Source organism: Coregonus lavaretus, assembly GCF_964263955.1.
Source record: "Coregonus lavaretus genome assembly, chromosome: 2".
Lineage (NCBI taxonomy): Eukaryota > Metazoa > Chordata > Actinopteri > Salmoniformes > Salmonidae > Coregonus > Coregonus lavaretus.
In genome coordinates, this window is record NC_139989.1 from 78,174,858 (window position 1) to 78,197,007 (window position 22,150).

At 44.8% G+C, this 22,150-nt stretch overlaps 2 pseudogenes across 2 annotated transcripts in view; both read left to right on the plus strand.

Annotated features, from left to right (window-relative positions):
- The window catches only part of LOC311141203 (NLR family CARD domain-containing protein 3-like), a 74,344-nt pseudogene that overhangs the window by 15,743 nt on the left and 36,451 nt on the right, over nt 1–22,150 (plus strand). The gene's annotated exons all lie outside the window — the stretch shown is intronic.
- Nucleotides 7,068–8,677, plus strand: LOC311098881 (NLR family CARD domain-containing protein 3-like; annotated as a pseudogene). Its single transcript has 2 exons — nt 7,068–7,073; nt 7,883–8,677. The product of its transcript is annotated as an NLR family CARD domain-containing protein 3-like (transcript).

The window sequence follows — 22,150 nt, forward strand, 5'->3', positions numbered from 1 at the left end:
TCAGGTCAGGTCTGAGCCATGATCAGAATGTGTCTCTGTCTATTTCCAGCCCTGCCATTTCTACCTGTCCTGATCTAGTGTTTCACCCCTGACCTCCTCACACCGTCTCACTGTCCATGTCTGCTTTTAGCTCCCACCTCTACTTCACTGTGTTATAATCAAACATACTGACCTTTCTGACCCTATCCCATGGCCCTACTTTCTACAACTGAACATTTAAATTCCTCTATGAGTTTTGTTTAGTGTCCATTTACTTATCTATGTATTTGCTGTGTATTGGAATTGTGCCGCTGAGCATCATGGGGGTTTGTATGTGTTGAGATGATCACGTTCCAGATAAATGGTTGAACTGATTCCTGTCTCCTGTCTCATCATTATTGAATTGTTATACAGACGTATTTATGAATCCAACGAGACATAACAAAAGTGTCACGCCCTGGCTCTGGGGACTCTTATATGTTGAGCCAGGGTGTGGATTTTCTATGTGTGATTTTCTATGTTTTGTTCTAGTTCGTGTTTTCTATGTTGGCCAGGGTGGTTCCCAATCAGAGGCAGCTGATTCACGTTGTCTCTGATTGGGTACCATACTTAGGCAGCTTGTTTGGCACTGTTGTTTGTGGGATCTTGTTCTGTTAAGGTTTGTGTTGTATGACCTAGGACTTCACGTATCGTTTTGTTGTTTTTGTTCGGGTGTGTGTAGTTAATAAAATAATGTACGCTTATCACGCTGCGCCTTGGTCCGCTTCTTATGACGATCGTGACAGAAGATCCCACCATAAGAGGACCAAGCAGCGTGTTCAGGAGCAAACGCCAGGTAAGGAACTGGAGAAGTTGGCGATGTCCCATGTGGGCGAATGGTGGTCTTGGGAGGACATGTTCGCGGGCAGAGGGCCATGGGCAAAAGTTAAGGCCCTGGTGAGAGAGGAGGTACGGTGCCAACTGTGCCGTCGTCGGACAAGCGAGAGGCAACCCCAATAAAACATTTTGGGGGGGCACACGGCATGGACGACGTGGATGCTGGAGGCAGCTACAGGATGTATCGGCGGATTAGGAGAGGAGGCCACCAGGTTTGGGGGGCTGGAAGGGAGGTTGGCGGAGCCTAGAGGTAGAGCAGAGCCAACTCCCCGTACTCAGGCTAGGCAGCAGGAGGCAGCGACAGGGCGTATCTGCAGACTAGGAGAGGAGGCCACCAGGTTACGGAGGCTTTTGGTCCAGAGGGAGCAGGATTTAATCGCACAAAGCAAGTGGTGTGTGTCACCAGTCCGGTCCGGCCCGTTCCTGATCCCCGCACTAAGCCAGTGGTGCGCGTCGCCAGCCCGGTCCGGCCTGTTCCTGCTCTCCGCACCAAGCCAGTGGTGCGCGTCGCCAGCCTGGTCCGGCCTGTTCCTGCTCCCCGCACCAAGCCAGTGGTGCGCGTCGTCAGCCCGGTCCGGCCCGTTCCTGCTCCCCGCACCAAGACAGTGGTGCGTGTCGCCAGCCCGGCCCAGCCTGTTCCTGCTCCCCGCACCAAGCCAGTGGTGCGCGTTGCCAGCCCGGTCCGGCCTGTTCCTGCTCCCCACACCAAGCCAGTGGTGCGCGTCGTCAGCCCGGTCCGGCCTGTTCCTGCTCCCCGCACCAAGCCAGTGGTGCGCGTCGCCAGCCCGGTCCGGCCTGTTCCTGCTCCCCGCACCAAGACAGTGGTGCGCGTCGTCAGTCCGGCACAGCCCGTGCCTGTTCCACCTGTGCCTGGTCAGGCACCGGTCAGCTGCTCCACACCGGAGCCTGAGCAATCTGCTCCACCCGTGTCCAGTCCAGCTCCGGCCAGCGGGGCCAGACCAGACCAGGGGCGCTACTGGGGGGTAGCGAGAGAGTGGTGGTCACGCCCGGAGCCGGATCCGCCTCCGAGGCGGAATGCCCACCCGGCCCCTCCCCTGTTGTGTTTGGTTGGCGCGGTCGCAGTCCGCGCCTTTGGGGGGGTTACTGTCACGCCCTGGCTCTGGGGACTCTTATATGTTGAGCCAGGGTGTGGATTTTCTATGTGTGATTTTCTATGTTTTGTTCTAGTTCGTGTTTTCTATGTTGGCCAGGGTGGTTCCCAATCAGAGGCAGCTGATTCTCGTTGTCTCTGATTGGGGCCCATACTTAGGCAGCATGTTTGGCACTGTTGTTTGTGGGATCTTGTTCCGTTAAGGTTTGTGTTGTATGACCTAGGACTCCACGTATCGTTTTTTTCGGGTGTGTGTACTTAATAAAATAATGTACGCTTATCACGCTGCGCCTTGGTCCGCTTCTTATGACGATCGTGACAAAAAGATTGGTGATGAGTAAGTCTGAATCTACAGGAACTATTCTGTCTGGAAGAAGTGGGTTTTTATAACTGTTTAAAACTGTTATTTTCTGTGGTCCAGTCTAGGCTAATGTTAGCACAGTGTATTGCTAGCAGAGGCAAGTGCATAGTCGAGCTAGCTAAGAAAGAGCGTTAACCAGTGGTTTAAAGTACTTAAGTAAAAATACTTTAAAGTACTACTTAAGTAGTTTTTTGGGGGTATATGTACTTGACTTTATTATTTCTATTTTTGACTACTTTTACTTTCACTTCACTACATTCCTAAAGAAAATAATGTACTTTTTACTCCATACATTTTCCCTGACACCCAAAAGTACTCGTTACATTTTGAATGCTTAGCAGGACAGAAAATGGTCAAATTCACACACTTATCAAGAGAACATCCCTACTGCCTCTGATCTGGCAGACTCACTAAACACAAATGCTTTGTTTGTAAATTGTCTGAGTGTTGGAGTGTGCCTCTGGCTGAACGTACATTTTAAAAACAAGAAAATCGTCTGGTTTGCTTTATGTAAGGAATTTGAAATGATTTATACTTGTACTTTTACTTTTGATACTTAAGTATATTTGAGCAATTACATTTACTTTTGATACTTAAGTATATTTAAAACCAAATACTTTTAGACTTTTACTCAAGTAGTATTTTACTGGGTGACTTTCACTTTTACTTGAGTCATTTTCTATTAAGGTATCTTTACTTTTACTCAAGTATGACAATTGGGTACTTTTTCCACCACTGGAGTTAACATCGTCATGGACGGCAGAAAAGGAGTGGAGACGGACATCGGAGCGGGAAAACAACGTGATTAAAAAGGAGGAATATACAGTGATTAAAGAATAGGACATTTATTAAACTGTGAAGACAAACCTTTTCATTAAAACTGCTAAATGAGCGAACTTAGGAGGAAACTTCAGTGAGTGAAGTGAATGAAGATCACATGACTGAGGAAAATATTGCTGTGGTTGAGGACAATATTGAAGTGAGTGACAATCATGAGCTTATTGAGAAATGAAAAAATATTGGAATTGTTGGAAACATTGGACAGTTTGATAAAAGTATTGAACAGTGGAGCTCATATACAGAACGGTTTGAATATTTTGTTGTTGTAAATGACATGGATGAGGACAACATTGTGCCTACATGTTTTAGTGTAATGGGGCCAAAGACATTTAATTTACTAGGCAACCTGCTACAGCCAGTCAGAACAGGTAATAAGACTTATGGGGATATTGTGGAGATACTTGAAGGACATTTTTCACCAGAACCACTAGTTAATGCTGAAAGGTTCAGGTTCCACAGGAGACATCAGGAAGAGGGAGAATCAGTAACAATGTTTGCTGCTGCATTAAAGAAACTACCAGAACACTGAGTTTAATGCTGTTCTAAATGACATCATTAGAGACAGACTAGTATGTGGGCTACGGAGTGAAGCTACACAAAAGAGACTGTTGACTGAAAGTCATCTGACCTTGGCAAAGGACATTGAAATCAGTGTGTCCATGGAACTAGCTGCTAAAGAGGCTCACCAGTTGAGTTCATCAGGAACTTAGTGGGTTCATCTAACAATCCTCATCATCAGCTGATACATTGTAATCTCATACACAGGGTATACCTTCCACCTAGAAAACATAATTTAATAGAAATCACAACCGCTCGTCTGTGTGATCTATGTAATCAAGGTGCCTTGGGCTCCTTTAATCATATGTACTGGGAGTGACCAGGGGACATGTTTTGGAAAGAGGTATCCTCATACCTTGTTCCCCCAAACTGTTATTACTGATTGAAAATGCACCACTGTCATTACAGCAAAGATGTATAATGTTGTCAGGTTGGACAGCAGCTAAAAAGATGTTGGAACTAAGATGGCAACCACCACACCTCATTGGATCAGCACTTTTATAGATATCATTTAGAACTATCCACTGCTAGGATCCATGGGGCCAAACAACAATTGCAGCTGAAACCATAAAATAACTCCTGTAGTGGGTTTTATCCAACAGATTGCCCATTCATGATCATTTCGTGCAAATGTGTACCTTACTGATTTTATTATTATAATTGTATTTACCTGCAATAACTAGTTTCCATAATATACTGATATATATTTTAACAGTATTGTGTCTCAAGCTGTATAACCATTCCTGCTGCTATTTGTTCTGATATATATTTTAACAGTATTGTGTCTCTAGTTGTATAACCATTCCTGCTGCTATTTGTTCTTGTCTGTGTTCCTTTCAAATAAATGAAAAGTTGATCACAGAGTTTCAACTGAAAATCAGAGACCAGGAAATCAAGTCACATGCTTCCACTGTGGCAAGGTGGGACATCAGGCTATCAGACCAAAAGTCAAGGCTGACTTGGAGGCTTTAGTCAAGAACAAAGTACTGGAGCCGGTCAGCATGAGTGAATGCATGAGCAACACCCATCTACCAGTCCTTAACACTAGAACCGCCTGTTCTTTCAGCATATAAGAACCCGCTAGAGAAAGTTACCAGGCGTCCACTTTAGCATATGCATCAGATGCATATCAACCAGCAAGGTGCAAGGTGTGCAAACATGGTTTGTTAAATAAACGCTTGATAAATAGTGCATCATATATTGTAAAGGATTAATTGCATGAAGAAATATTAGTGGAAATATATCAATAAAATAACAACAATAGTTAATTCTACAAAGTAAAAATCAAATCGGCCTATAGCCTGTTTCTGTTTCCCTTACAATAAAAACATTACAGTGTAAACCATTTAATCAACTGTATTTGTAGATTCAATTAGTAATAGAGTTATAGAACTTGATAGTGTAAATTTACAGTTTATTTTGACAAAGTAGAAACTACAAATATAATAATAATAATAATAATAAAAATAATAATAATAATAATAATAATAATAATAATAAAAATAATAATAATAATAACAATAACAATAATAATAATATAACCAGCCAGGTGCTCAGGTGAAATTATTTGCTGTATTCCTAAACAAAAGCACCAGTGCATTAACAATTGTAAAGGATTAATTGCATAAATACATTTTTGTGGAAATATATTCATGACAAGATGTAAAAACAATAATGTGTTGATTGTATCAGACACTGTACCGAGCCTTTACACATGAACCAATCACGTCTTCTCTTTATGGTTCGGTTCCACAAACAAATCATATCGGTTGCCCTGCACACAGTTTTCATGGGCCTTGTTTGGTGTGCACCTGCCGACTTGACATTGTGTATTTTTCCCCAGTGGGAGCTGTGGTTCTTGGGGAAGAGGGAGAGCAGGACCTGCTGTCTTGACATTGTGTCTTTTTCCCCAGTGGCAGGTAGCGTAGTGGGTAAGAGCGTTGTGCCAGCAACCGAAAGGTCGCTGGTTCTAATCCCCGAGCCGACTAGGTGAAAAATCTGTTGATGTGCCCTTAAGCAAGGCACTTAACCCTAAATGCTCCTGTAAGTCGCTCTGGATAAGAGCATCTGCTAAATGACTAAAATGTAAATGTGGTGCTTGGGGAAGAGGGAGAACAGGACTTGCTGTCTTGACATTGTGCATTTTTCCGCTGTGGGGCTTGGGGAAGAGGAAGAACATGACCTGCTGTCTTGACATTGTGTCTTTTTCCCCAGTGGGAGCTGTGGTTCTTGGGGAAGAGGGAGAACAGGACCTGCTGTCTTGGCGGCCTGCTTGGTGACTGTAGCTTCTTTCTCTGCGTTCATGTGGTTCTCACCAAGCTCACATGCCAGATCCATGATGAAATGTCTCCTGCTGACTGTCTTGTCAAGGCATTGCTTGTACAACATGTGTTGATAGCAGCCATGTCGAGCACATTGTAGAACACCTCAACAGGCCAGAGGAGAGTACCCCCTTTTACAGAGTACAGTCAACAGGCCAGAGGAGAGTATCCCCTTTTACAGAGTACAGTCAACAGGCCAGAGGAGAGTACCCCCTTTTACAGAGTACAGTCAACAGGCCAGAGGAGAGTACCCCCTTTTACAGAGTACAGTCAACAGGCCAGAGGAGAGTACCCCCTTTTACAGAGTACAGTCAACAGGTCAGAGGAGAGTACCCCCTTTTACAGAGTACAGTCAACAGGCCAGAGGAGAGTACCCCCTTTTACAGAGTACAGTCAACAGGCCAGAAGAGAGTACCCCCTTTTACAGAGTACAGTCAACAGGCCAGAGGAGAGTACCCCCTTTTACAGAGTACAGTCAACAGGCCAGAGGAGAGTACCCCCTTTTACAGAGTACATTTACATTTTACATTTTAGTCATTTAGCAGACGCTCTTATCCAGAGCGACTTACAGGAGCAATTAGGGTTAAGTGCCTTGCTCAAGGGCACATTTACGTCATTTAGCAGACGCTCTTATCCAGAACGACTCACAAATTGGTGCATTCACCCTATAGCCAGTGGGAAAACCACTTTACAATTTTTTGGGGGGGGAGTACAGTCTGGACATCTGGTCTAGCATCCACACCAAGCTTTTACATAAAATATAATAGAATAGAAAAGGTTATAATTATATAGAATGATATTACTAATAGTAATAATACGAATGTAATATAATAAAAGGGGATCCTATTTGGTGTTTGGCAGATGGGAAGGCTATCTGTATATGGTAGAGATACTGTATATACCTTTGTGTGATTGTAGTCTGTCACTGTCTCCGGTTTCTTCTTCTGGTCACCGCCGGTGGCAACAGTGGGGTGCATGGTGCTGAGGAAGCTAACACTTATTTATTTAACATCTGTACACCATGAGTGTTGCTTTACCACTCTCCATCACACCGTGAGTTTGCTTTACCACTCTCCATCACACCGTGAGTGTTGCTTTACCACTCTCCATCACACCGTGAGTGTTGCTTTACCACTCTCCATCACACCGTGAGTGTTGCTTTACCACTCTCCATCACACCGTGAGTGTTGCTTTACCACTCTCCATCACACCGTGAGTGTTGCTTTACCACTCTCCATCACACCGTGAGTGTTGCTTTACCACACTCCATCACACCGTGAGTGTTGCTTTACCACTCTCCATCACACCGTGAGTGTTGCTTTACCACTCTCCATCACGCCGTGAGTGTTGCTTTACCAGCAGCTTCTGCCTTTGTGTGTTCACTGTTCTGAGCAGGATAGTCTTCTTTACAATCAACTTGTCTGACAGGGAAATTGATGTGAAGAAGCTGTTTATGGTCCCATTTCTGCCTTTGCCCATGTAAGGCTCCACGTGGCTCAAAACCACAGTCAAACAGTCACTCACCTGCTGGCCTGGTTTCATCTTTCCCCAGATATGGAAAGACATTGAGCAAGTAGGTTTCGACATCTGCGGCTAACCAAAACTGAAGTCACATGCACCATTATCAGTTTCGATCTGGTTTCTATTGGCCATTCATCCATTGACAACAGAACAGCATATTTTAACTGGATGATGTTACTAGTTTCTGCTTAGTTGCCATAGCAATGCTGCCGCTGGAGTGGTCATGTGATAAATACATTGACAGCACAGATATTGTTGAAAATAGTGACATTTGGAAATAGAGCTTCACACCTTGTGGAGTTTCATACCAAACAGAAGAATGAAAAGTATCTTGGGAAAGAAGAGACAGGTCCACACTGGAATAAAGAGAGCATTCTGTCACTGGGAAAACTGGCTTTTCAACAGCTTATGAAGGGCAATCTGATTTTCTATGAAGAAGACCTGAAAGAGGCTGGCATTGATGTCAATGAAGCCTCAGTGTACTCAGGATTGTGCACGCAGATCTTTAAAGAGGAATGTGTGCTGTACCAGGACAAGGTGTACTGCTTCGTGCACATGAGCATTCAGGAGTTTCTGGCTGCTGTATATGTGTTCCTCTCATTCATCAACAACAATGAGAATCTAATGGCCGAACCGCAAGTTACTGAAGTTACTGTCTACAAGAGTGCTGTGGATAAAGCCTTACAAAGTGAGACAGGAAACCTGGACCTGTTCCTTCGCTTCCTTCTGGGCCTCTCACTGGAGTCCAATCAGAAGCACTTATGAGGTCTACTGACAAAGACAAGAAGCAGCTCACAGAGCCATGAAGAAACAGTCAAGTACATCAAGGAGAAGATCAGGGAGAATCCCTCTCCAGAGAGGTGCATCAATCTGTTCCACTGTCTGAATGAACTGAAGGACCATTCTCTAGTGGAGGAGATCCAAATCTACCTGAGATTAGGAAGTCTCTCAAAAGCCAAACTGTCACCTGCACAGTGGTCAGCTCTGGTCTTTGTGTTGCTGACTTCAGAAAAGGAGCTGGATGTGTTTGACCTGAATAAATACTCCAGATCAGAGGAAGGTCTTCTGAGGCTGCTGCCAGTGGTCAAAGCCTCCAGAGCTGCTCTGTGAGTACATAAAATGACATTTAAGTACTAATCATCAGGAAGAAATATTCAGTTTAGAGAAATATATATATTATAATATGTATATAATATATTATATTATATTGAAAAACTTACTTAATCAGTGCATTTGTGTTCACATTAGTATAACAATATGACCATACAATTCTAGGATACAGAAAATGAATCTATATGTTGTTTGAGAGAATAAACCAAATGCATCTGCCATTGTCCTTCTACACTACTGGTGTTAAATTAACAGTGTGTTTGTGAAATCATGATGATCTCTTTGCAGGCTGTCAGGCTGTGGAGTCACAGAGGAAGGCTGTGCTTCTCTGGTCTCAGCTCTGAAGTCAAACCCCTCACACCTGAGAGAGCTGGATCTGAGTAACAATGACCTGAAGGATTCAGGAGTGAAGCTGCTCTCTGCTGGACTGGGGAATCCCCACTGTAAACTGGAGACTCTGAGGTCAGTATTCCTGTAGTTGGTCAACAAGTGATAACTGTTCACCAGATCCACATGTGTTTACCAGGCACACATAGTCCACACCATATGTGTTTGGACAGTGAAGCTTACAGTTTTAAATTTGGTGCTATGCTCCAGCATTTTGGATTTGAAATTGTTTCATATTAGGCGACCGTACAGAATGTCACTTTTTATTTGAGGGTATTCATACATACCTGTTTTACTGTTTAGAAATGAAAGCACTTTATGTATGTAGTTCTCCCATTTTAAAAAGTCATAAGTATTTGGACAAATTAATTTAGTCTTAAGTTTAGTATTTGGTCCCATATTCCTTACCTGCAGTGATTACATCAAGCTTGTGATTCTACAAACTTGTTGAATGCATTTGCAGTTTGTCTTGGTTGTGTTTTGGATGATGTTTTTCCCAATAGAAACTGAATGGTGAATAATGTCCTGTTATTTTGGAGTCACTTCACTTGTATTGTCAGTAAGAATAGAAGATGTTTCTGAACACTTCTACATTCATGTGGATGCTACCATGATTATGAATAATCATGAATGAATCGTGAATGATGATGAATGAGAAAGTTACAGAGGAACAAGTATCATACCCCCTCTGTTATTGGTAATGGTGAGAGGTTAGCATGTTTTGTTGTAGCCTCTAACTTTCTCACTCATTATTATTCATGATTCATTCATGATTTTTATTAATCATGGCATTATCAGGATTAATTTAGTAGTGTTTAGAAACATGTTATCTACTCACTTAGACAGAAAATTTATCCAGTCATCATCCACCATTCAGTTACTATTGGACAAAACATAACCCAAAACACAACCAAAACAAACTGCAAATGCAACCAACAAGTTTGGGACCAAATACTAAACTTTTGACTACTTTAATACACTGTAAGTGAATTGGTCAAAATACTTATGACTTCTTCAAATGGGGGGACTAGATACATAAAGTGCTTTCATTTAAAATATTAGCTTCTCTGTCAAACTAGATATGGTGTGGACTGTATACTCAATACAATCTAAATCTGATACCTCACTGTCTGTCTTTTGACTGATACTGCTTTTTAAACTGCTCTGGTCAGTCTACTCAAATATTTGTACTATACATGTTTCTCTCTACAAGCAATATTATGATAATTTCTAATAATGATACATTAATATATGAATAGATATGGCAGGTTTCAGGACACTGATATATCTTAATATTTAGAAAAAATATACTGCCACTATTTTCACCACCAAAGAATAGCAGTGTGGTTTTAATATGATTTGACTCTTTGCAGGCTGTCAGGCTGTCTAGTCACAGAGGAAGGCTGTGCTTCTCTGGTCTCAGCTCTGAAGTCAAACCCCTCACACCTGAGAGAGCTGGACCTGAGCTACAATCACCCAGGAGACTCAGGAGTCAGACTGCTCTCTGCTGGACTGGAGGATCCACACTGCAGACTGGAGAAACTCAAGTATGTAGAGGGTTTATGTCAATGTTCATATCAGACATGTTGGAGTTATCAGGCTAGTTAAGACAAACATTCTGACCACCACTTGGACTAAGTCATATAAAGACTGTGTGTGTGTGTGTGTGTGTGTGTGTGTGTGTGTGTACAGTGTGTGTGTGTGTCCAGTGTGTGTGTGTATGTCTAGTGTGTGTGTGTGTGTGTGTGTGTGTGTGTGTGTGTGTGTGTGTGTGTGTGTGTGTGTACAGTGTGTGTGTGTGTCCAGTGTGTGTGTGTGTCCAGTGTGTGTGTGTGTTTGTGTGTGTGTGTCTGTGTGTGTGTGTGTGTGTGTCTGTGTGTCTGTGTGTGTCTGTGTGTGTGTCCAGTGTGTGTGTGTGTGTGTCCAATGTGTTTGTGTGTGTGTGTGTGTGTGTCTGGTGTGTGTGTCTGTGTGTGTCCAGTGTGTGTGTGTGTGTGTGTGTGTGTGTGTGTTCGTGTGTGTGTGTGTGTGTGTCTGGTGTGTGTGTCTGTGTGTGTCCAGTGTGTGTGTGTGGGTGTGTGGGTGTACAGTGTGTGTGTGTGTCCAGTGTGTGTGTTTGTGCACGTGTATCAGTACACACACTGGACACACACACACACTGGACACACATACACACTGGAACACACACACACACACACACACACTGGACACATACACACAAAGGACACACACACACACAAAGGACGCACACACACACACACACACACACTGGACACACTCACACTGGACACACACACACACTGGACAAAAACACACACACTAGACAAACACACACACACTGGACACACACACACACTGGACATACACACACACACTGGACACACACACACAATGGACACACACACACACTGGACAACCACACACACACACACACACACACACTCTACACACACACACACACACACACACACACACACACACACACTGGACACACACCGGACACACACAAACACAAACACACAAACACACACACACTGGACACATACTGGACACACACAAACACACAGACTTACTCACACTGGACACATACTCTGGACACACACACACACACACTGGACAAACACACACACACTAGACACACACAAACTCACTAGACACACACACATACACTAGACACACACAAACACACACACACTAGACATACACACACACACAATGGAAACACACACACACTGGACACACACACACACACACACACACACACACACACACACACACACACACACACACTGGACACACACACACACACTGGACACACACACACACACACACACACCACTGGACACACACACATACACTGGACACACACACATACTGGACACACAAACACACACACTTGACATACACACACACACTGGACAGACACACACACACACACACTGGACACACACTGGACACACACACTATGTCCAGTGTGTATGTTTGTGTGTGTGTGTGTGTGTGTGTGTGTGTGTGTGTGTGTGTGTGTGTGTGTGTGTGTGTGTGTGTGTGTGTGGGTGTGTGGGTGTACAGTGTGTGTGTGTGTCCAGTGTGTGTGTTTGTGCACGTGTATCAGTACACACACAGTCACACACACAAACTGGACACACATACACACTCGAACACACACACACACACACACACACACTGGACACATACACACAAAGGACACACACACACACAAAGGACGCACACACACACACACACACACACACTGGACACACTCACACTGGACACACACACACACTGGACAAACACACACACTGGACATACACACACACACACACACACTAGACATACACACACACACTGGACACACACACACAATGGACACACACACACACTGGACAAACACACACACACACACACACACACTGGACACACACACAAACACACACACACTGGACACATACTGGACACACACAAACACACAGACTTACTCACACTGGACACACACACACACATACTCTGGACACACAAACACAAACACTGGACACACACATACACTGGACACACACACACACACACTGGACAAACACACACACACACTAGACACACACAAACACAATAGACACACACACATACACTAGACACACACAAACACACACACACTAGACATACACACACACACAATGGAAACACACACACACTGGACACACACACACACACACACACACACACACACACTGGACACACACACACACACACACTGGACACACAAACACACACTGGACACACACACACACACACACACTGGACACACACACATACACTGGACACACACACATACTGGACACACAAACACACACACTTGACATACACACACACACTGGACAGACACACACACACACACATTGGACACACACTGGACACACACTGAACACACACACTGTGTCCAGTGTGTATGTTTGTGTGTGTGTGTGTGTGTGTGTGTGTGTGTGTGTGTGTGTGTGTGTGTGTGTGTGTGTGTGTGTGTGTGTGTGTGTGTGTGTGTGTGTGTGTGTGTTTGTGTGTGTGTGTGTGTGTTTGTGTGTGTGTGTTTGTGTGTGTGAGAGTTCAGGTGTATCCCTCAATGACTGTCTGTTCTTCTGCTTACCGCTACAGTGTGGAACATGGTGGAGAGAACACAATGAAACCTGGACTTAGAAAATGTGAGTGTTGACTGCTGTGAAGAATATGACTAAGAATAAGTCTTAATTCAAGTGAAGTCAAAGTCAAAGACCACCATCATTACTTACTTGGTCATATTAAATATCAGCTGTAGTTCTACAGAAGCACAAATCAGGGACACCAAAGTTTACAAAGAGTTGCTTTGACAATGTGTGTGTCTGTGTGTGTGTGTGACGTGTTTGTGTTACTTTAGAAATGTGTGTGTGTGTTAAGGGTGTGTGTGTGTGTGTGTGTTCAGGATGTGTGTGTGTGTGTGTGTTCAGTTTGTGTGTGTGTGTGTTTGTGTGTTTGTTCAGGATATGTGTGTGTGTGTTCAGTGTGTGTGTGTGTTCAGGATGTGTGTGTGTGTGTGTGTGTAATTAATGGGAATAAGTGTGTTTTATATTACCATACAGTATAACATATGATCATTCAACAAGTCTCAAGTTACCTTAACTTCTCCTTTTGATACCTAGAAACATCTACATTAAATGAATTAGTGAAAAGTGAGTTAACATTCTAATGTGAATGATGATGATTTCTAATATTGTGTCTGGTTTCATCCATCAGATGTCTGTGATCTCATACTGGACCCAAACACAGTAAACATACTCCTCTCTCTGTCTGAGGAGAACAGAAAGGTGACATATAGGAGGAGAGACAAGCAGCCGTATCCTGATCACCCAGAGAGATTTGAGGACTGTGTACAGGTGCTGTGTAGAGAGGGTCTGACTGGGCGCTGTTACTGGGAGGTAGAGTGGAGTGGGAGTGGGACTGATATAGGAGTGACATATAAAGGAATCAGCAGGAGAAGAGAGGGTGGTGACTGTTGGCTTGGATGGAATGACAAGTCCTGGAGTCTGTTCTGCTCTGACAACAGTTACAGAGCCTGGCACAATTATAAGTCCACTACCATAGACGTCCCCTCCTCCAGCCCCCACAGAGTAGGAGTGTATCTGGACTGGCCAGCCGGCACTCTGTCCTTCTACAGAGTCTCCTCTGACACACTGACCCACCTGAACACATTCTACACCAAATTCACTGAGCCCCTCTATCCAGGGTTTAGGGTTCATTATGTTTGCGGTTCCTCAGTAACTTTAACACACTGAACACACACACACTGGACACACACACAAACACTGGACACACACACACTGGACACACACACACACACACACACACTGGGGACACACACTCACACACACTGGACACACACACAGGACACTCACACACACACACTGGACACACACACACACACACGCTGGACACACACACACACACACACACACACACACACACACACACTGGACACACACACTGGACACACACACACATATTGGACACACACACTGGACACACAAACACAAACACACACTGGACACACACACACACAAACACACACTCGACACACACACTGGACACACACACACACACACACACAAACACACACACATCTTCCTATAATAGTGAGGACCTTGACTCAGGACCTTCAAATGAGGACCATCATTTCTGATAGAATTGGGAACAAACAGACTCCTCATTCCAGCACTAAGTGTCCAACAAACACAGACATCACTTCAACACCTGATAAACTCCAATGAACAAATAGACATGCAGGGCACCAGTCTAGTGAGGACCAGTGGTTGCTAGGCAGTTTCTGGATCCCAGGTTCCAGAACAGCTTCTATCCCAGTTCTATCTGCCTGTTAAATCAAGCAACCTAAACTGTTTTCATCAGACTTTTAGAACATGACTGAACATTTTTTCCTTTTATGATATTCCCACTTTGCATTTTTTATTGATGTTCTTATGATATATTTTACTGTTTGTGTGTACGTACCACAGGAGGTTCGTGGGACCTTAGTTGGGGAGGACAGGCTTGTAATGGCTGGAGCGGATTGAGTGGAATGGTATCAAATACATCAAATACATGGTTTCCATGGTTTCCATGTGTTTGATGCCATTTAATTGGCTCCGTTCCAGCCATTATTATGAGCCGTCCTCCCCTTAGCAGCCTCCACTGGTATGTACTGTCCTATATGAGCTCCAACAAGGAATTACAATGTATGTATTACTTTTAATACCTGCAAATGGCAAATAAACTACTTGAACTCCTTATGAGTGTCTGCAGCCGACTAGGCTGTTGCCGTCTGACAAGATGCCATCTGACATTACAGGAATATTCTGCAAATGTTGATGAATCCACCCAAAGCAACATGCAGTCTTTCCACTAGACTCCCGTGAAGTTATAGTGGGACGTTATGAGTTGACGTTAAGGTAACATACTCAGAACATACTGCACTTTTTTAATACTGTTTTAGATGTATCCTCCGTTGAAATACCAATATTATATATTTTCGTATGTCTTTTATGTTGAAAAACAAATTGTACAATTGTATATGGACATATGCTCCATAATTGTACATGGATATATTGTACTTTTCATAATAAAAAGCATGTTAATTGTCAAAAAATGTCGTTATCGATTTTACATTGTCCTCTCCCAGTCGCAGGTTGACGTTTTGTCATGAATCTTGCCCTGGAGGCAGAACTGCGCAATTTCCTCTAGATATGCCAGCTGCAAAGTCAAAATTGGCTATATCGTAAACATTTGTGGAAAATAATTAATTTAAGGTAAGGATTAGCAGTGAGGTTAAGGTTAGCATTAAAATCAGATATTATTACTTTATGCCTGTGCCAGCTAGTGACCACTTTGCAGAACTGCCTCCAGGGCAAGATTCATGACAATAAATGCCAACCTGCCTCCCAGTCATCCCCTCCCTATCTCTACAAGGCTGCAGAACATGCAAGCTAGTGATGCGGGGGTTGTCTCATAACCCACAGTCCCCAGGCGGGTGGGTGGCAGGCAGGTTCAATACAGAGAAAACAATAGACTACACAAGAAAATCCATCAATGGATCATTATTGTGCAATTTACACTAAGTGGACAAAACATTAAGGACACCTGCTCTTTCCATGACAGACTGAGCAGGTGAATCCAGGTGAAAGCTATGATCCCTTATTGATGTCACTTGTAGATGAAGGTGACGGGACAGGGTAAAGAAGGATGTTTAAGCCTGGAGACAATTGAGACATGGATGGTGTGTGTGTGCCTTTGAACAGGGTATGGTAGTAGGTGCCAGGCACACCGGTTTGTGTCAAGAACTGCAACGCTGCTGGGTTTTTCACGCTCATGGTACACCACACAAAAGACATCCAGCCAACTTGACAAAACTGGTGGAAGAATTGGCATCAACATTGGCCAGCATCCCTGTGGAACGCTTTCAACGCCTTGTAGAGTCCATGCCCCGATGAATTGAGGCTGTTCTGAGGGCAAAAGTGGGGAGGTAACTCAATATTAGGAAGGTGTTTGATATAACGTCTTTTGATACAGCATTTTATTAATGTCTTTAAAGTCATCAGCTGTAGGTGAGAGAGAGGAGAAGGACACGCCATGTGTTGTCGGTCACGGATGGGGGGCCAGAAGGTCGGCGTGCCAAGATAGATAAGGGGCCACTGTTGCTAATCTTAGAAGGAGTACGTGATGGAATGGCCTGGCTAGGGTGCCACACGATACTATGTACGGGGATCCTATTGTAGGAGATTAGTGACACTCAATAATGGTTGGCAACTGTGGGATGGAAGTAGCTCGGAGAGCATTATATATACTGAGAGGTTTTCTATGGAAGTCATTCTGATGACAAGAGGCTACGCCCGTACCGCTTGCCATTGAATCCAGTACTGTAACCATTAAATAACAATGAATCAACTCTCCATCTAAGTGGTCGACCACTCTCTTCCATCCTGAAGTACGAGATACCAGAGAAACTGGTCATAACAGATTGGTGTCTAAACGAACAGGATGCAGTTTACAGCCGAACTAACAGGGAAGCAGACTTTCATTTAGTTAACAGGTTAAATTCTGCTTATCTGTGGTAAAGCTGAGCTGTAACGAACGTTTAAAATGCAATATTTTGTTGAGGGGAACAGATGAGTGGTATTCAAGTACGTAAACAGATGTAAGGAGAAATAGCAAATAAGCCAATAACATGGTGCTGTGATTCAACAACAAATGCTCAGATACTATGGGGTTTAATAATGATCCAGGGTGATTTCTGATACTACTGATCATCATTACTGTATGAAATACTATGGGGTTTAATAATGATCCAGGGTGATTTCTAATACTACTGATCATCATTACTGTATGAAATACTATGGGGTTTAATAATGATCCAGGGTGATTTCTCATACTACTGATCATCATTACTGTATGAAATACTATGGGGTTTAATAACAAACAAAAATACGTTGTGGAAATATTGTACTTGTAAATTGTTAGACTCCAACCAGACCCAGAGAGTAGAGTCTCCAGTACCCAGCTGTCAGAGACTCCAACCAGACCCAGAGAGTAGAGTCTCCAGTGCCCAGCTGTCAGAGACTCCAACCAGACCCAGAGAGTAGAGTCTCCAGTACCCAGCTGTCAGAGACTCCAACCAGACCCAGAGAGTAGAGTCTCCAGTACCCAGCTGTCAGAGACTCCAACCAGACCCAGAGAGTAGAGTCTCCAGTACCCAGCTGTCAGAGACTCCAACCAGACCCAGAGAGTAGAGTCTCCAGTACCCAGCTGTCAGAGACTCCAACCAGACCCAGAGAGTAGAGTCTCCAGTACCCAGCTGTCAGAGACTCCAACCAGACCCAGAGAGTAGAGTCTCCAGTACCCAGCTGTCAGAGACTCCAACCAGACCCAGAGAGTAGAGTCTCCAGTACCCAGCTGTCTCTATGAAGAGTGACTGGTCCATGGACAATCTCCACATTTTATCAGCAGAACGACGCCATTTGATCAAAGGTAATATTACTTTTATTGTTCAGAGGGTTTTGAGTTCACTTCCTGAACCGACCTGAAACAGGATACTTTTATCCTCATTGAAATGGGCATTGTGTTTTTCCCCTTTTGTGTAAAATGCTATATCCCTACTATAACTATGGCAACGAGGACCAGGCATACTGAATTACTGTGTTGATGTGTCTCTTCAGCTGATCAACTCTTTCCATGATGGCCTTGTCATTGAAACATCCCAGAAGATCAAGGTGAGAATAAAGCCGTTAGATCATAATGTTGACAATACAATAGCCATGACAATAGCCTGGAAACCCAACAAATATACCCCACTAAATATAATTCTAATAAACCTTGTATTGTCCATCCAGATGCCATGTGGAGTGGCTTAGTGTCCTGTTCTCTCCTCCCCCCAACAACGAGCCATATGGAGTGGCTTAGTGTCCTGTTCTCTCCTCCCCCAACAACGAGCCATATGGAGTGGCTTAGTGTCCTGTTCTCTCCTCCCCCCAACAACGAGCCATATGGAGTGGCTTAGTGTCCTGTTCTCTCCCCCCAACAACGAGTCATATGGAGTGGCTTAGTGTCCTGTTCTCTCCCCCCAACAACGAGCCATATGGAGTGGCTTAGTGTCCTGTTCTCTCCCCCCAACAACGAGCCATATGGAGTGGCTTAGTGTCCTGTTCTCTCCTCCCCCAACAACGAGCCATATGGAGTGGCTTAGTGTCCGGTTCTCTCCTCCCCCCAACAACGAGCCATATGGAGTGGCTTAGTGTCCTGTTCTCTCCTCCCCCAACAACGAGCCATATGGAGTGGCTTAGTGTCCTGTTCTCTCCTCCCCCCAACAACGAGCCATATGGAGTGGCTTAGTGTCCTGTTCTCTCCTCCCCCAACAATGAGCCATATGGAGTGGCTTAGTGTCCTGTTCTCTCCTCCCCCCAACAACGAGCCATATGGAGTGGCTTAGTGTCCTGTTCTCTCCTCCCCCAACAACGAGCCATATGGAGTGGCTTAGTGTCCTGTTCTCTCCTCCCCCAACAACGAGCCATATGGAGTGGCTTAGTGTCCTGTTCTCTCCTCCCCCAACAACGAGCCATATGGAGTGGCTTAGTGTCCTGTTCTCTCCTCCCCCAACAACGAGCCATATGGAGTGGCTTAGTGTCCTGTTCTCTCCTCCCCCTAACAACGAGCCATGTGGAGTGGCTTAGTGTCCTGTTCTCTCCTCCCCCAACAACGAGCCATATGGAGTGGCTTAGTGTCCTGTTCTCTCCTCCCCCAACAACAAGCCATATGGAGTGGCTTAGTGTCCTGTTCTCTCCTCCCCCTAACAACGAGCCATGTGGAGTGGCTTAGTGTCCTGTTCTCTCCTCCCCCAACAACGAGCCATATGGAGTGGCTTAGTGTCCTGTTCTCTCTCCCAACAACGAGCCATATGGAGTGGCTTAGTGTCCTGTTCTCTCCTCCCCCCAACAACGAGCCATATGGAGTGGCCTAGTGTCCTGTTCTCTCCTCCCCCCAACAACGAGCCATATGGAGTGGCTTAGTGTCCTGTTCTCTCCCCCCAACAACGAGCCATATGGAGTGGCTTAGTGTCCTGTTCTCTCCTCCCCCCAACAACGAGCCATATGGAGTAGCTTAGTGTCCTGTTCTCTCCCCCAAACAACGAGTCATATGGAGTGGCTTAGTGTCCTGTTCTCTCCTCCCCCCAACAACGAGCCATATGGAGTGGCTTAGTGTCCTGTTCTCTCCTCCCCCAACAACGAGCCATATGGAGTGGCTTAGTGTCCTGTTCTCTCCCCCAAACAACGAGCCATATGGAGTGGCTTAGTGTCCTGTTCTCTCCTCCCCCCAACAACGAGCCATATGGAGTAGCTTAGTGTCCTGTTCTCTCCCCCAAACAACGAGTCATATGGAGTGGCTTAGTGTCCTGTTCTCTCCTCCCCCCAACAACGAGCCATATGGAGTGGCTTAGTGTCCTGTTCTCTCCTCCCCCAACAACGAGCCATATGGAGTGGCTTAGTGTCCTGTTCTCTCCCCCCAACAACGAGCCATATGGAGTGGCTTAGTGTCCTGTTCTCTCCTCCCCCCAACAACGAGTCATATGGAGTGGCTTAGTGTCCTGTTCTCTCCGCCCCCCAACAACGAGCCATATGGAGTGGCTTAGTGTCCTGTTCTCTCCTCCCCCAACAACAAGCCATATGGAGTGGCTTAGTGTCCTGTTCTCTCCTCCCCCTAACAACGAGCCATGTGGAGTGGCTTAGTGTCCTGTTCTCTCCTCCCCCCAACAACGAGCCATGTGGAGTGGCTTAGTGTCCTGTTCTCTCCTCCCCCTAACAACGAGCCATGTGGAGTGGCTTAGTGTCCTGTTCTCTCCTCCCCCAACAACAAGCCATATGGAGTGGCTTAGTGTCCTGTTCTCTCCTCCCCCTAACAACGAGCCATGTGGAGTGGCTTAGTGTCCTGTTCTCTCCTCCCCCTAACAACGAGCCATGTGGAGTGGCTTAGTGTCCTGTTCTCTCCTCCCCCCAACAACGAGTCATATGGAGTGGCTTAGTGTCCTGTTCTCTCCGCCCCCCAACAACGAGCCATATGGAGTGGCTTAGTGTCCTGTTCTCTCCTCCCCCAACAACAAGCCATATGGAGTGGCTTAGTGTCCTGTTCTCTCCTCCCCCTAACAACGAGCCATATGGAGTGGCTTAGTGTCCTGTTCTCTCCTCCCCCAACAACGAGCCATATGGAGTGGCTTAGTGTCCTGTTCTCTCCGCCCCCCAACAACGTGATGTTCAACTATAATAAAAGTTTCCTAAACTACTGCCAGTAATGTGGAGGCCAGGGTGGGACCCACTGACTCCTTCCTCAACAGATCAGTAATGTTGAGGCCAGGGTGGGACCCCACAGACCGTATCCTGAACAAATCAGCCAAGACAAGAAGTGGTAGCTGAGCAGCTGAAGGTCTGTCAAAGGCTAATCTCGGTTAATCCAGAACTAAAATCTCGCGTAATTTGGTCATTTCTGTTTCCGTACTTTAGTCTGTCCACGAGAGATTAGCCAAAGGTAGACTACCCAACACACGTCCAGAGTTCAAGATCAACTGCTCCTAGAACATAGCTCCAGACCGCTCGTCATCAGAAAGTTGCTCTCTGAGCAGAATGGGAGATCAACTGTACCTAGAACATAGATACAGACCGCTCGTCATCAGGAAGTTGCTCTCTGAGCAGAATGGGAAACATCTCAATGATTTGACATGTTCTTGTAGTGAATTTAGTCTACAAGGTAAGATTATTGTGAAGTGTGTAGAGAAATTATATGTATGGTGTAATTATAGTATAGTGAATCCTGGCACAGGCGCTAACTGGGATTGGGTAAGTCAAATTCTAAAACATATAGCATATGAATATATCATAGTTCTACATTTCACATTTCGTATGAAATATGTAATTGTATCATATTTGTTCCACTATATTGCAACAATCCTCATTATATGAGCCACGTTACAATTCCCACCAAGTGGGTTAACCCTCTTAGTGCCAATGGCATGATGTGTAGGGTGTTTGCCTTTCACACCAACAACCTGGGTTTGCTTCCCTGCCCCGCCGTTTGCTACAGAAGTGGGATGGTGGCCATGAGGCCATCAGAAAGCCTGGACGTGTGAGGGGGCTGAGTAGTGCCTTTGATGTCGAAAATTGTATTTGTCGTCAGTAAAACAAAAAGTACTTTCAGAGTTTTTGTACAATTAAGATAGACTTTATTACACAGATAATATAGCCGAGGTGGTCTGCAGAGCATCTAACTTTCCACCTCTCAGCTCTCAGTTTGTATACAGTTTCATCCTTACTCATTTTACATCCATTTTAGCTTAATCCCTCCCTGTTTGGTTCCTCCACCACTGTCTCCAGTTTTCACCTCTTGACCGCTCCGCCCACTTCCTTATTTTATAATAATGGCGGTATCTGACTTCTCTCCCTTCTAATTCAGTGTCTGGAAACATTAGTGGCGGGACCAAGGCCTGTCCTGTAGAAATAACAGCCCTGTCCTGTAAAAATAACAGCCCTGTCATGT